The 12500-nt window shown below is 34.4% G+C and overlaps 1 pseudogene; it reads left to right on the top strand.

Annotated features, from left to right (window-relative positions):
- The first annotated feature begins 3802 nt into the window (after positions 1–3802).
- LOC145268918 (U2 spliceosomal RNA) lies at positions 3803–3930 on the top strand (annotated as a pseudogene).
- Positions 3931–12500: the final 8570 nt, after the last annotated feature.

Here is a 12500-nt window from a genome sequence, read left to right as displayed (position 1 = left end):
AAAAAATGTTAGCGAAATAGTCAGAAAGTCACGTTCAAAGTTTAGACATTTCTATGTATTTTCTGTTTGCTGCATAGGTTGACACTTTAAGTTTTATGATTTTTTAGGGTTTTGTGACTACAAATCATAAAACTTCAAGTTTCAACCTTTGCAGCAAATAGCAAATGCATAGAAATGTTTAACCTTTGAACGTGACTTTTTGACTATTTCGCTAATATATATGTATACATATATTATTATTAAACAATCACAGCCCGTAAAAAATCAAATCATTTGGGGACCTTAGCGCCGCTCTGCAACTTTTAATTTAGGAAAAGATTCAGCTTGAAAATATAAATATAGACAGCCAGATAGCTTGAGAGACAGACATATAGCCGTTTATACAGTAGATATACATATATTATTATTAAATAATAATCACAGTAGATGCTGTGTGTGCATCTATGCGTGCGCTGTGAACTTTGAAGTAATAGTACGAACAATTCCATAACGGCAATACGGCGTCAGCGTCGGTCTAGCTTGTCGCTAAGCAACGACCTGAAAAAAAAATGGCCGGTCATTTTCATTTGCATACGTACAATAATACACAGCGATCATCAGTTGCCGATACTTGTTTAAAACATTTCGATGCAAAACCTAGCTTAAAACACTGCCAGCCACAGCAAGTATCTTTGCGAGAAATTTCATAAAAATCGGTCCAGCTGTTTTGGAGTCTATAAGGAACAAACTCACACACACAGAGACAAAGTTGCATTTATATAATAGCTATAGATACAGATATAGATATAGATATAGATATACATTTTTATATATATGTATTATTATGAAACAATCACAGTAGATGCTGAGATGTCCAAGGAACCTATATCTAAAATTTAAATTGTTTATATCCAAAATTGTCGGAGGAGTTTGATAGAGTTCTCAAAGGTCAAATCGTTGAACTTTTACCCCTTAACAGAAAAATTTCTGGTCGAAAACCGATGACAAAGATTTTCCCAAATCTCCAGACCTTGTATATCAAATTTCGAGTCTGTAGACTGAAAATTGGCAGAGTTCTTGCGTAGGGAAATGTACACACACAGACACACACACATACGCACACACGGGCACTTTCACTTTGATATATATATAGATAGATTTGTAAACAATAGAAGTACCTGCACATAATACTAACAGTGTGATATTAGCAGCAATTGCCGTAATTTGAAATTTTCTAAATATTCATGAAACATTTTAGAATTTTACAATATATTATTATTAGGGCTATGACAACAGCATATTCTTTTTATTGTCATGACTCTTGATTATATATACGACACACTAAGACACTGTTAATCAACCAAGAACCACACCACTCTATATAAAAGCATATATATATATATATATATATATATATATATATATATATATATATATCAATGGATACACACTCGAGAATCAAAACAATGAAAAGAATATGATGTTTCTAAATTATTACGCGTTGTGCTGTTTGATTGATGGCACATTTTGGCATCTTTAAACACTCTTCTGAGACACATTTAGATTTAAATCTTAAACCACCAGAATCCAAATTAATAATTTAAAAGTGCTTCGATTATTTTGCGAGATAACTGTGGGGCATTCAAGTCCGTTTCGATATTTTCGGCGCCATTTTCTGCTAAGTTACAAAATACATCTGGATTTAGAAAAAGCCGGATGTAAGCTGCGTTTAAGTTTTTTGCGAATTTTACGAAATATGTTATTTTCTATTTCTAATTTTCAGTCTTTTTTTTTTCTTTCGCATTACAAAATAAACAGATATTTATTTTTTTTGAAATTTATATTGAAATTTATAAATATATTTCGGAGATATACTTCATGATCAGTATGACTTTCCTTCTATTTTATTTATCAACTTTTAATGAATTTTAATATAAATTTCAAACAAAATAAATGTCTGTTTATTTTGTAATAATGCGTTGTTTTGGCTTCAAACGTATCTAATACATATTTTATTTTATTCAAAATCAACCTCTAAGGAACAAAAAATCTTAACGTAAAATTAAAATTATATTTTTTATACAATAAATGTTTCGCTTTTCCTATCATTTATTATATGTGTTATTTCGGTATTGCATATTTTTGCCTTCGCGGAGACACTTGTTTATATTTGAGGTTCATAGAACGGCCGGTAGAGGGCATTTCTCATTAAAGGAACAAGGGTCGATAACTCATCTCAGTCGCCTCATGGCCCTGTCGTGCAGAAGTGCTAAATATTTTGAAAAAAAAATCGAGTTTGGGATACTTTGACAGGATTGAAAAATGCTGCATTTTTTTCGCCTTGAACATCAATTTCTAATCAAATAATATTTAAACAATTAAAAGTAACTAATGTGAAATCGGAAGCACTACAAGGTTGATTTCGCAAGTTTTAATGTTTGTGGACTTATCTGCCCGTGTGTTTTTTTTTTTTATAAATGTTCTTTTTCAAGATAGCAACGTCTCTTTTTGCTTACTCATAAAATTTGATTCTCTTAGTGAAAATAAAACTTACGTGACTTTTGGAATATGACAATTCTGTTCCGTGACGGATGCGTACATCATAAAGATTTTTATTTATTTAATTATTTATTTATCATTATTATATTATATTTTTTTTTTGATTAAGCGAAATTCTTTCTTAGAATATATAGAATATATAGGCCTTTGGAACTCTGTTCCGTTTGCCGGCTTTCCAGCTGATTACAGTTTGATTGTCTTCAAGTCCAACGTAAACAAGTTCTTGATGAACCGTCCCCTTAAGTAATCCATTAATCCAATCTCCAAAATTTCCTATATTTTTGTGTTATTTATTTCTTTATTATGTATTTTTGCATTCTCGGAGTTTATATTTGAGGTTCACAGAACGACCGGTAGAGGGCATTTTTACGAAATGTCATATTTTCTATTTCTTCTTTTTCATTCGTTTTTTTTTTTTCTGTTTTATTTTTAATTTGGTTCTTAAATTCCTCTATATTTCATTTTGAGATGAGTATGCTTATTCCTATTATGATTAATATTCCGCTTGTGTTTGAATAAAATAAAATATGTATTAGATACGTTTGAAGTCAAAACAACGCATTATGACAAAATAAACATATATTTATTTTGTTTAAAATTTATATTGAGATTTATAAATATGTTTAGAAGTTAAACAAACATAATCTTGAGCATGTCTTTTTTTGTCATATTGCTGTTTTTAGTCGCGTGCAAGCGACTCTATAAGTCATTCGGTCGGTCGGTCGGTCGGTCGGTCGGTCTGTCCGTAACACTTTTGTGCTCGGCCTTTTTGTTTAAGATCAAAGGTCTGTTGTTAATAGATGCTGTTCTTATCATTTGAAGCTTTTCTTGGTCTTTTGGCCAAGATCAAAGTGTAGTATCTTTTCCGGCAGATGCTGCAAGCTATGACTAGCAAAGACCAGATGTGGGGGCAACCCCACATGCCTGACCATTAACCAGCTCCCATTTCCCACCTCTCGGGAGCTGGTCCCCTTTTTCCCTTCCCCCTCCCTTCACTCCTCACATTAAAAATCGGCCTTGTGCCTAATTTGCTCGGTGGGGGAGCAAATAAATGCCATCTTTTCCGGCAGATACTGCAAGCAAAGACCATATGTGGGGACAATCCCACATATAAGACCTTGGTCAATGTAGGGCCAACCCTTCATACCAATTGTCACAATCCAGCTCCCCTACTCCCCTGGGAGTTGGCCCCCATTTTACCTTCACTCCTCACTTTAAAAATCGGCCTTGTGCCTAATTAACTCAGTGTGCGAGTAAATAAATACTCATTTCTCGGCTTTTGGGCCAAGATCAAAGTGTAGTATCTGTTCTTACTACATGCTGTACTTGCTTTGTGATATAAAGTAGGGGATCATTTTTCTTTATTAATTAAATGTCAAATGATCACCCACTTTACAACCAGTCAGTCTCAAAGCCATGCAAGTCATTTTTCAGATCATTCAAGTTGTTTTTGAAAGATTCCAGTTATTTTTTAAGCATTCAAGTCATTCTTAAGGTTATTCAATTTATCCTTAAGTTTATTAAAGTCATTCTAAGTCATTTACTTTTTATTTATTTAAGTCATTTCAGCCCATTTCCCGGTCATTTTAGTTTATCTTTAAGAATTTCATGTCAATCCTGCATTCACGCATTCATTAGACGAGAACATGCGACTAATGGCTATCGGCCTTGTTTCATATGGAATCATTCAGTAACTAGTTAAACGCGTAGGCAAATTACACATCTGCTACTGATAATATTTCGTCACAACTTTATATATTTTTCTGTAGATATTGTAAGATATGTAGAGAGATAGATAAATACATGTGCAAATATATAAATAAAAAAAATCTATATTCGAACTTTCAAGATGTTTGCAATCTTTACGTTTATTTCTTTAAGTACATTGAACTGCACAATTTTTACGGCACTTCTTTCGTTGCGATTATAAGCGATTAAGATTTTTTTGCAATTTGTTTAATATTTATAAAACGATTGCATCATGTAGAGAGAGACGCCATGTTTGTGAAGGTTTGACACATTTTCTAGTTCGTGGCCATTGATTGTAGAATGGCAAACAGACCATCACTAATGACCATGTCAAAGTCTGTCGTGAGGTTCACAAATGCGATATGGAGAGGTCTACGTTGTTCTCTGCATTTTTTCTGGATTTGACGCACTGAAAATATCATGTCCGTGGTTGAGCACCCGCTGCGGAAGCCGCATTGCAATTCTGGATAAACACGGTTTGCAATCTGCTGGAGCCTTTGAAGGAGCACTCTGGTAAAGACTTTGACGGTGATACTGTGTAAAGATATACCACGGTAGTCATTGCAATCTACTTTGTCTCCTTTCTTGAATAAAGTAACAATTTTAGCATCTTTCATAGCTGTTGGAAATTTTTCGTTGCGCCAACTGGTGCAGAGGAGGTCGTACAAATGCGGGAGCAGAACTTATCGCACTTGAGCAGGTCTGATGGAATCTCGTCGGTACCTGGGGCCTTCCCAACATTCGCGTGTTGGAGAGCTACTTCGAGTTCTGACATAGTTGGAATGTTCTCCAGTTCGACTAGGGTTGAAGTTTGGAGTGGAATTTAAAGTTGTGACTGTGATGTTGCGCGGTTCGCCATATAGTACGCAGTAGTGCTCCACCCAGCGTTCAAGCTGTTTCACATGATCAGTGATGAGCTCCTCTGTAGTAGATTTTAAAGGACAAACTTTCTTTGCGCTCGATCCAGTTGCCTTGCGGAGTCCATGGTACATCACACGTAGTTTAGCGCAGTCAGCAGCAGTCTGGATTTCATCGAACAAGTTGTTCGAGTAGTTGTTTGCACAGTGCCAAGCAGCTTTCTGAAATTGACTGCGGGCCTCTTTCAGCTTGGACAGGGTGCTGCGTGTTGGCCTGCTCACATAGTTCTTGTGGGAATCGTTTTTGGACAGTAGTTGAGGTGCTAAGATTTCTGCATTCTCAGCCATTCAGTCTTCGCAAGGCGGCCGCTTGGTTCCAAAGGATGTAACTGCAGCGTCAGGAATCGCAGTTTGCAGGATTTCCCAGGATTTATCCAGGTTCACTGCTTCCGCTGGTGCAGAATCTCTCAGCTTATTTTTGAGCGCAGTGCGAAACGCACTGATGCTGTCGTTGTTCTTCATTGCAGCCGCGTTGAGACTACGACGTGGTCTTGGCTTACGTAGTACAGGTTTCTTGTTCGGGAGATCGAGTTGTGTCAGCACGAGTGAGTGGTCGGTATCACCATCGGCAGAGTAGTAGGTTCTTGATCGTTTGACAGAACCGATGTCTCTTTTTCTACATAATGCAAGATCCAATTGGTGCCAATGTTTGGAACGAGAGCATCTCCAAGAGACACGATGACACATTTTCTGTTTGAACCAGGTGTTTGCAATACAGAGTCCCTGTTGACTACAGAGCTCCAGAATTCTTTGACCATTTTCATTTATTTTACCAGTACCAAAGTGACCAATGATGTCAGGCCAGGCAGTATGGTTCACACCGACTCTGGCGTTAAAGTCTCCGAGTACTAGGAGGTGATCGCTGGCTGGGATCCTGCTCAGTATTTCGCTGAGACAGTCGTAGAATTCATCCTTCACATGATCTTCGCTAGGCAGTGTTGGTGCATAGACGCTGATGAGGTGCACTGGTGTATTGACGCAGTTGATCTTCAGTGTCATAATTCTCTCTGAAATGCTGACCGGGGTGTCGGAGATTAGTCTTTGAATTGTGATTTGTAACAAGTGAATGGTTTACGTCCGTGATTGTCTGACGACCCCATCGAAGCGGCGGACGTGACGGGTTAGCACCTTACTGACCAGGAGCTGTCTGGTTTGAGGCGGGCGGTAGCCACCCACTGAGGCTAAATAGCCCCTCCCACCGTTGCGGAGGACCCGAAGCGCCTGGTCGTGACGTCAATTTGACCAGACTTTAAACTCGTAACTATCTTCCACCGTTGCGAGAGCCTGGGCGAAGAAACTCGTGCGTTGCCCGATCAGCACGAGTGGAACTTGCCCAGAGCCGGTAGAACCCAAGGAAAGACAAGGTCGATACGTTGGTACCGACTCTGGCTGCAGGAGATGGCCGTTGGCACATAAGAAGCTCATCTGACCTTTGAGAGGTCTTGTTTTTAGTCCTGCTGGGTGTCCCCACACCCTCCTCACCCAGGTTACCGCGGACGGGGGAGCCGGTTTAGTCGCCGACGACCCGACCATGAGGCAGCTAGAACTGGGTTACAAAAATATATACTGGTGTACATATATTTATTAATCAATTTGAAACAGGGGAATGCTATATAGTGTGTAGGGGTTATGAATGCTCTATATGACAGGTATTTCTAAATCCGATGCTTCTCATCAAAAGAGAAAGGGGGTGCTAGGTAACAAGATGAAGATGTGACAGAGGATATTGTAGCGGGTGTATGCAATGGAGGAGGAGAGAGCGTTACCTAGGTGATTTTTGAATAATGATAGTATTTTAAATATGTTAGAAGGGGACTTTAGTAGTATTGTGCGATAGAGGTTGGAATAGTCTTTAGGAAGTAGTTGCTGTATGTTATGGGATTTCATTTGCTAATTATTTAGTTAATTAGTTAACTAATTAATTAACTAATTACTTACTAATTAGCGTCAAATGAGAAAATAAAAGGAGATAAACGTAAAAATATAAGATAAATCGGAAGAATATATAAAATTGCATGCTGAAGGTAAAATGTGAAAATGTGTGCTGATACGTTTATTATATATATATATATATATATATATATATATATATGTCTGTATATATATATATATATATATATATATATATATATATATATATATATATATATATATACTTCGGAATAGTTTTTATTTAACAATCAGTGGTTATGTAAACGGGAGATTGTAGGTTTACAAAATATTACTGGCAGCAATATTCTATAAGTTATCCCATCTCGATATGCAGGATAGAGCAAATAAATTAAATTGTAATTCAATGAATTTCAAAAAACTCTCATTGAAATGAAATGAAGTGGTTGAGTTTCATATCAAAGAATTTTTATTATTCTAAGCAAGATAAAGAATGTTTTAGCAAAGTAATCTCCTTAACCTATAGGGTTTCGATGTCTACCATTTCATCAGAGGAGAGAAAATATTAGCAAATACTTATAAAGGTATGCACCCTATTTGCTAAAGTCATTGAGACATGGAAAGTCAAAGTAAAAATAATACATTTATCAGAAGTCCTGTAGCAGTAGGATTTGTAGAAAAAGGATATGAATGTTTTTGTTGATCCAACTTGCTTGGTAAAATCCATATTATACGTTCTTTACATCCGTTTGGTAATACTTTCCAAGCTATATACTAGGTAATCCGCATAGCTGTGTATATATCCGACTCGGGCAAGTGCTTGTTTAAATTTGTTTTGGGTCCAGCGATGATGAGATGGTAGACATCGAAACCCTATAGGTTAAGGAGATTAATTTTCTAAAACATTCTTTGTCTTGCTTAGAATAATAAAAATTCTTTGATATGAAACTCAACCACTTCATTTCATTTCAATGAGAGTTTTTTGAAATTCATTGAATTACAATTTGATGTATATATATATATATATATATATATATATATATATATATATATATATATATATATATATATATATATATATACTAGCAAAAGTACCCGTCGTTGACTGGCTTCAAAAACAGCCTACAGAAAATGGACTCTGATTTATGAAAGTATGATAGGTTATGAAAAGGAAGGGTTGTAAAGCGATAGCTTCGAATTTGGGGGTATCACAACCATAGCAAAATATGATGAAAGTAAAAATAAAATAGATAAACCCCATAATTTATTATACCATACCTGTTCGAACTGAAACACTTATCACAATATTCTGTGGATCTATATTAAAAAAAACCTTGTTAAACTTTGTGACATATTTCCATTCTATGGTGGTCAGGTGCGAACGAACACCCCATAATTTTATTATACTATATTTCTTCAAACTGAAACATAATTATCGAAGTATACTTACACAGATAGATATGAAAAGTCTTTATTGAAGTGTGTGCCTATTTTCATTCTATGGGGGCCATGCGCAAACGCAGACCCCACAATTTTATTATACCATCCCTGTGACTTTTAAGCCCTGCCAAACTCTGACACACATTTGGCACACATTGTGCAAACATTTGCGCCACTAGTAGCACGTTCGTGATGGTCACTACTATGTATGATCAAATGCCGCTTCAAACCACCACTGGTTAGATCTGGCAACACAAGACTGATTTATGGCCCACTGCGCTAATGAGGAGTCTCGTGGCTTATCAGCCCAGATTTGCTCAGCCATAATCTGCATACATACATACATACATACATACATGCATGGTGATTGTCACTTCTTGACAGAAGAAGACCATTTTTCCCTTGCTTTATTGTTGACTAGCAGGGGTGCCCGGCGTTGCTCGGGTGTTTGGAAGTGTATGCTGTGCAAAAAAAGCAAAAAAACAAAAAAAATGGTTAATTTTTTAAAACTTTGACCCCTATTATGACCCCTTAAAATTTATAGTTTCGGGCTCAAATTACTTTATTAAGTTAGATCCATGTTCAAGGAACCTATATCTTAAATTTCAAGTGTCTAGACCCAAAATTGTCGGAGGAGTTTGGTAGAGTTCTTAAAGGTCAAATCGTTGAAATTTGACCCCTTAACAGCCAAATTTCTGGCTGATACCCGTCACATCGATTTTCCCAAATCTCAGTACCCGGTATTTCAAATTTTGAGTCTATAGACTAAAAATTGACAGAGTTATTGCGTAGGGAAATGTACACAGACAGACAGACACACAGACACACAGACAGACAGACAGACAGACAGACAGACACGTTCACTTTTATAGATATATAGATTACTCATTCATTTTCATGTATATTTGAAATATCTTTTTTTTTAATTATATACACATATATACACTTATACACACATACATATATACATGTGGAGATATGATCAAGATGCATCAATTCATGATGATGATTGCAACGTCTTGTCAGACGAGTGCCACTCCCTCAGACATTTAAAATCCATGAGCCCAAATGTCTGAGGGAGTATCCATACAAATATGATGTTACAGAGTCTTAGCTTTGTACGACAGCTAAGTCTCTCTCTCTCGGTTCAAAATGTTGAGATCCAGCAACAAGCAAGAGCAAGATAGCCAGCAACAAATTAAACTGCAGACCAGCTTAATGCGGGTACTTGTCTTCCGCTTTATGGTTTTTTAAATCAGAGATTTGCTTCTCCTAGATATTTTGCCTAGAAAGGTTGCCTTCACCACGGCTTACGGGAGCCCTCTCCACCCCAATACACATATACACACACAAATATACACGGTGCTAGTTGGCCGTTGACCCAGAAAAAGAGTTCATTCGCCCTTTGGAGGGTATTGTTTTTAATCCTTCAGGGAGACTAGCCGCCCTCCTCACCAAACAAGTCTGGTGGGGGAACCAGTTTAGTCGCCGGTGACCCGACCATGAGGCAGGTAGTACTGGGTTACATGGTACCAGTAGCATATCACATGACCTGACATACATACGTACATACATACATACATTTAAACAGACAGGTGAGATTTATATGAAATAAAGTGTGTATAGATCACAATCAATTCACATATGCAAATTACCAGGCACAATTCAAAGAATTTCTAAAATTTTCTTCTCCTTTTCTTTCTCTTCCTCTTCTTTCGTTTTCTTCTTTCGTTTTGTCTTTTGTCATTTCTTCACGTTTTTATTTATTTTTTTCCTTCTGTGGCTTTTTGATGTATTTTTTCACTTGTAGTTCTTGTAATTGTTATCCACCTACCTTTTCTTTTTGTTCTGCTCTCTCTCTCTCTCTCTCTCTCTATCTATCTCTCTCTCTCATCTTTTCGTGTTTTTTTTTGTATTTTTTTTTATTCTTTCTTCTTTGGAGAATTATATTGCTTCCTCCTCTTCAACGTCATTTGTTTTCATTCTTTTCCTCAATCTTCTTTTTTTTCTTCGTCTTTAGTTTCATTTTCTGTTCACTTCTTCTTTCTTCTTCTTCTTCTTCTTCTTCTTCTTCTTCTTACTTATTTATTTTTCATTTTCTTCTTATTTATTTTTATTTTTCTATTTTCTTCTTCCTTCTTCTTCTTCTTCTTCTTTTTCGTCTTCTTATTTTTCATTTTCTTCTTATTTCTTTCTTTTTTCTTTTCTTCTTCTTTTTTCTTCTTCTTCTTTTTCGTCTTCTTCTTATTTTTCATTTTCTTCTTATTTCTTTCTTTTTTCTTTTCTTCTTCTTTTGTCTTCTTCTTCTTTTTCGTCTTCTTCTTATTTTTCATTTTCTTCTTATTTCTTTCTTTTTTCTTTTCTTCTTCTTTTTTCTTCTTCTTCTTTTTCGTCTTCTTCTTATTTTTCATTTTCTTCTTATTTCTTTCTTTTTTCTTTTCTTCTTCTTTTGTCTTCTTCTTCTTTTTCGTCTTCTTCTTATTTTTCATTTTCTTCTTATTTCTTTCTTTTTTCTTTTCTTCTTCTTTTTTCTTCTTCTTTTTCGTCTTCTTATTTTTCATTTTCTTCTTATTTCTTTCTTTTTTCTTTTCTTCTTCTTTCTTCTTCTTCTTCTTTTTCGTCTTCTTCTTATTTTTCATTTTCTTCTTTTTTCTTTCTTTTTTCTTTTCTTCTTCTTTTTTCTTCTTCTTCTTTTTCGTCTTCTTATTTTTCATTTTCTTCTTATTTCTTTCTTTTTTCTTTTCTTCTTCTTTTTTCTTCTTCTTCTTTTTCGTCTTCTTCTTATTTTTCATTTTCTTCTTTTTTCTTTCTTTTTTCTTTTCTTCTTCTTTTTTCTTCTTCTTCTTTTTCGTCTTCTTATTTTTCATTTTCTTCTTATTTCTTTCTTTTTTCTTTTCTTCTTGTTTTTTCTTCTTCTTTTTCGTCTTATTCTTAATTTTTTTTTCATTTTCTTTTATTCTTCTTATTTATTTTTCTTCATTTTCTTTTATTCTTCTTTCTTCTTCTCCCTTTTCTTTTCCCACTTCAGCTTCTTCTTACCCTTATCTTTTTCTTCTACCTCCTCCTTCTACTTCATATACTTTTCCTTCTTCTTCTTCTTCTTCTTCTTCTCCTTCTTCTTTTCCTCTTTCATGTTCCTTCTTTTTTCTTCTTTTTCTTTTTCTACTTCAGCTTCTTTCTACCCTCCACCCTCGTCTTCTTCGTCTTTTCTTTTCTTTCTTCCGTTTTCTCTTTTTCCGTCTTCTTTCTTCTTCTTCTTCTTCTTCTTCTTCTTCTTCTTTTTTTCCTTTTTTTTCTATTTCAGCTTTTTCTTACTCGTCACCCTCATTTTCTTTGCCTTCCTCTTATTCGTTTTCTTTTTCTTCTCCTTTGCCTTTATTTGTTCTGCTTCCTCCTTCCGCCCATTTCTTCTGTTTGTTCTTCGTCTTATATTTCCTCTCCTTCTTCTTCTTCTTCTTCTTCTTCTTATTATTATTATTATTAAAATTATTATTAATCTTATTATTTTTTTATAATTATTACTATTATTATTGTTATTATGGTTGTTATTATTATTATTGTTATTACTATTGTAATTATGACTATTATTATTAAAGTATAAATGTTGTTATTGTTATAATTGTTGTCAGTATTACTGTTACTATTAGCAATGTTATTATTGTTATTTTTGCTATTATTATGATTTCATTATTAATATAATTATTATTGTTATTATTGTTTTTGTTATTATTATGTATATTGAATTTTTTATCATTATTATTGGTATTATTATCATTATTAATATGTTTGCTATGATTATTATCATTATAACTATGTTTGGTATTATTATTATTATCATTATTATTATTATTATTATTATTGTTATTATTATTATTGTTGCTGTATTTATTAACATTGTTATTTCTGTTTTTATTTTTTATTGTTATTATTATTGTTATTATTATTTAATTATATTATTATTTTAGT

This window comes from Euprymna scolopes, chromosome 44, assembly GCF_053919585.1.
Source record: "Euprymna scolopes isolate OS-2025 chromosome 44, ASM5391958v1, whole genome shotgun sequence".
Lineage (NCBI taxonomy): Eukaryota > Metazoa > Mollusca > Cephalopoda > Sepiida > Sepiolidae > Euprymna > Euprymna scolopes.
Note: the sequence above shows the minus strand (reverse complement) of the source record. Positions and strands in the feature narration are given on the sequence as shown.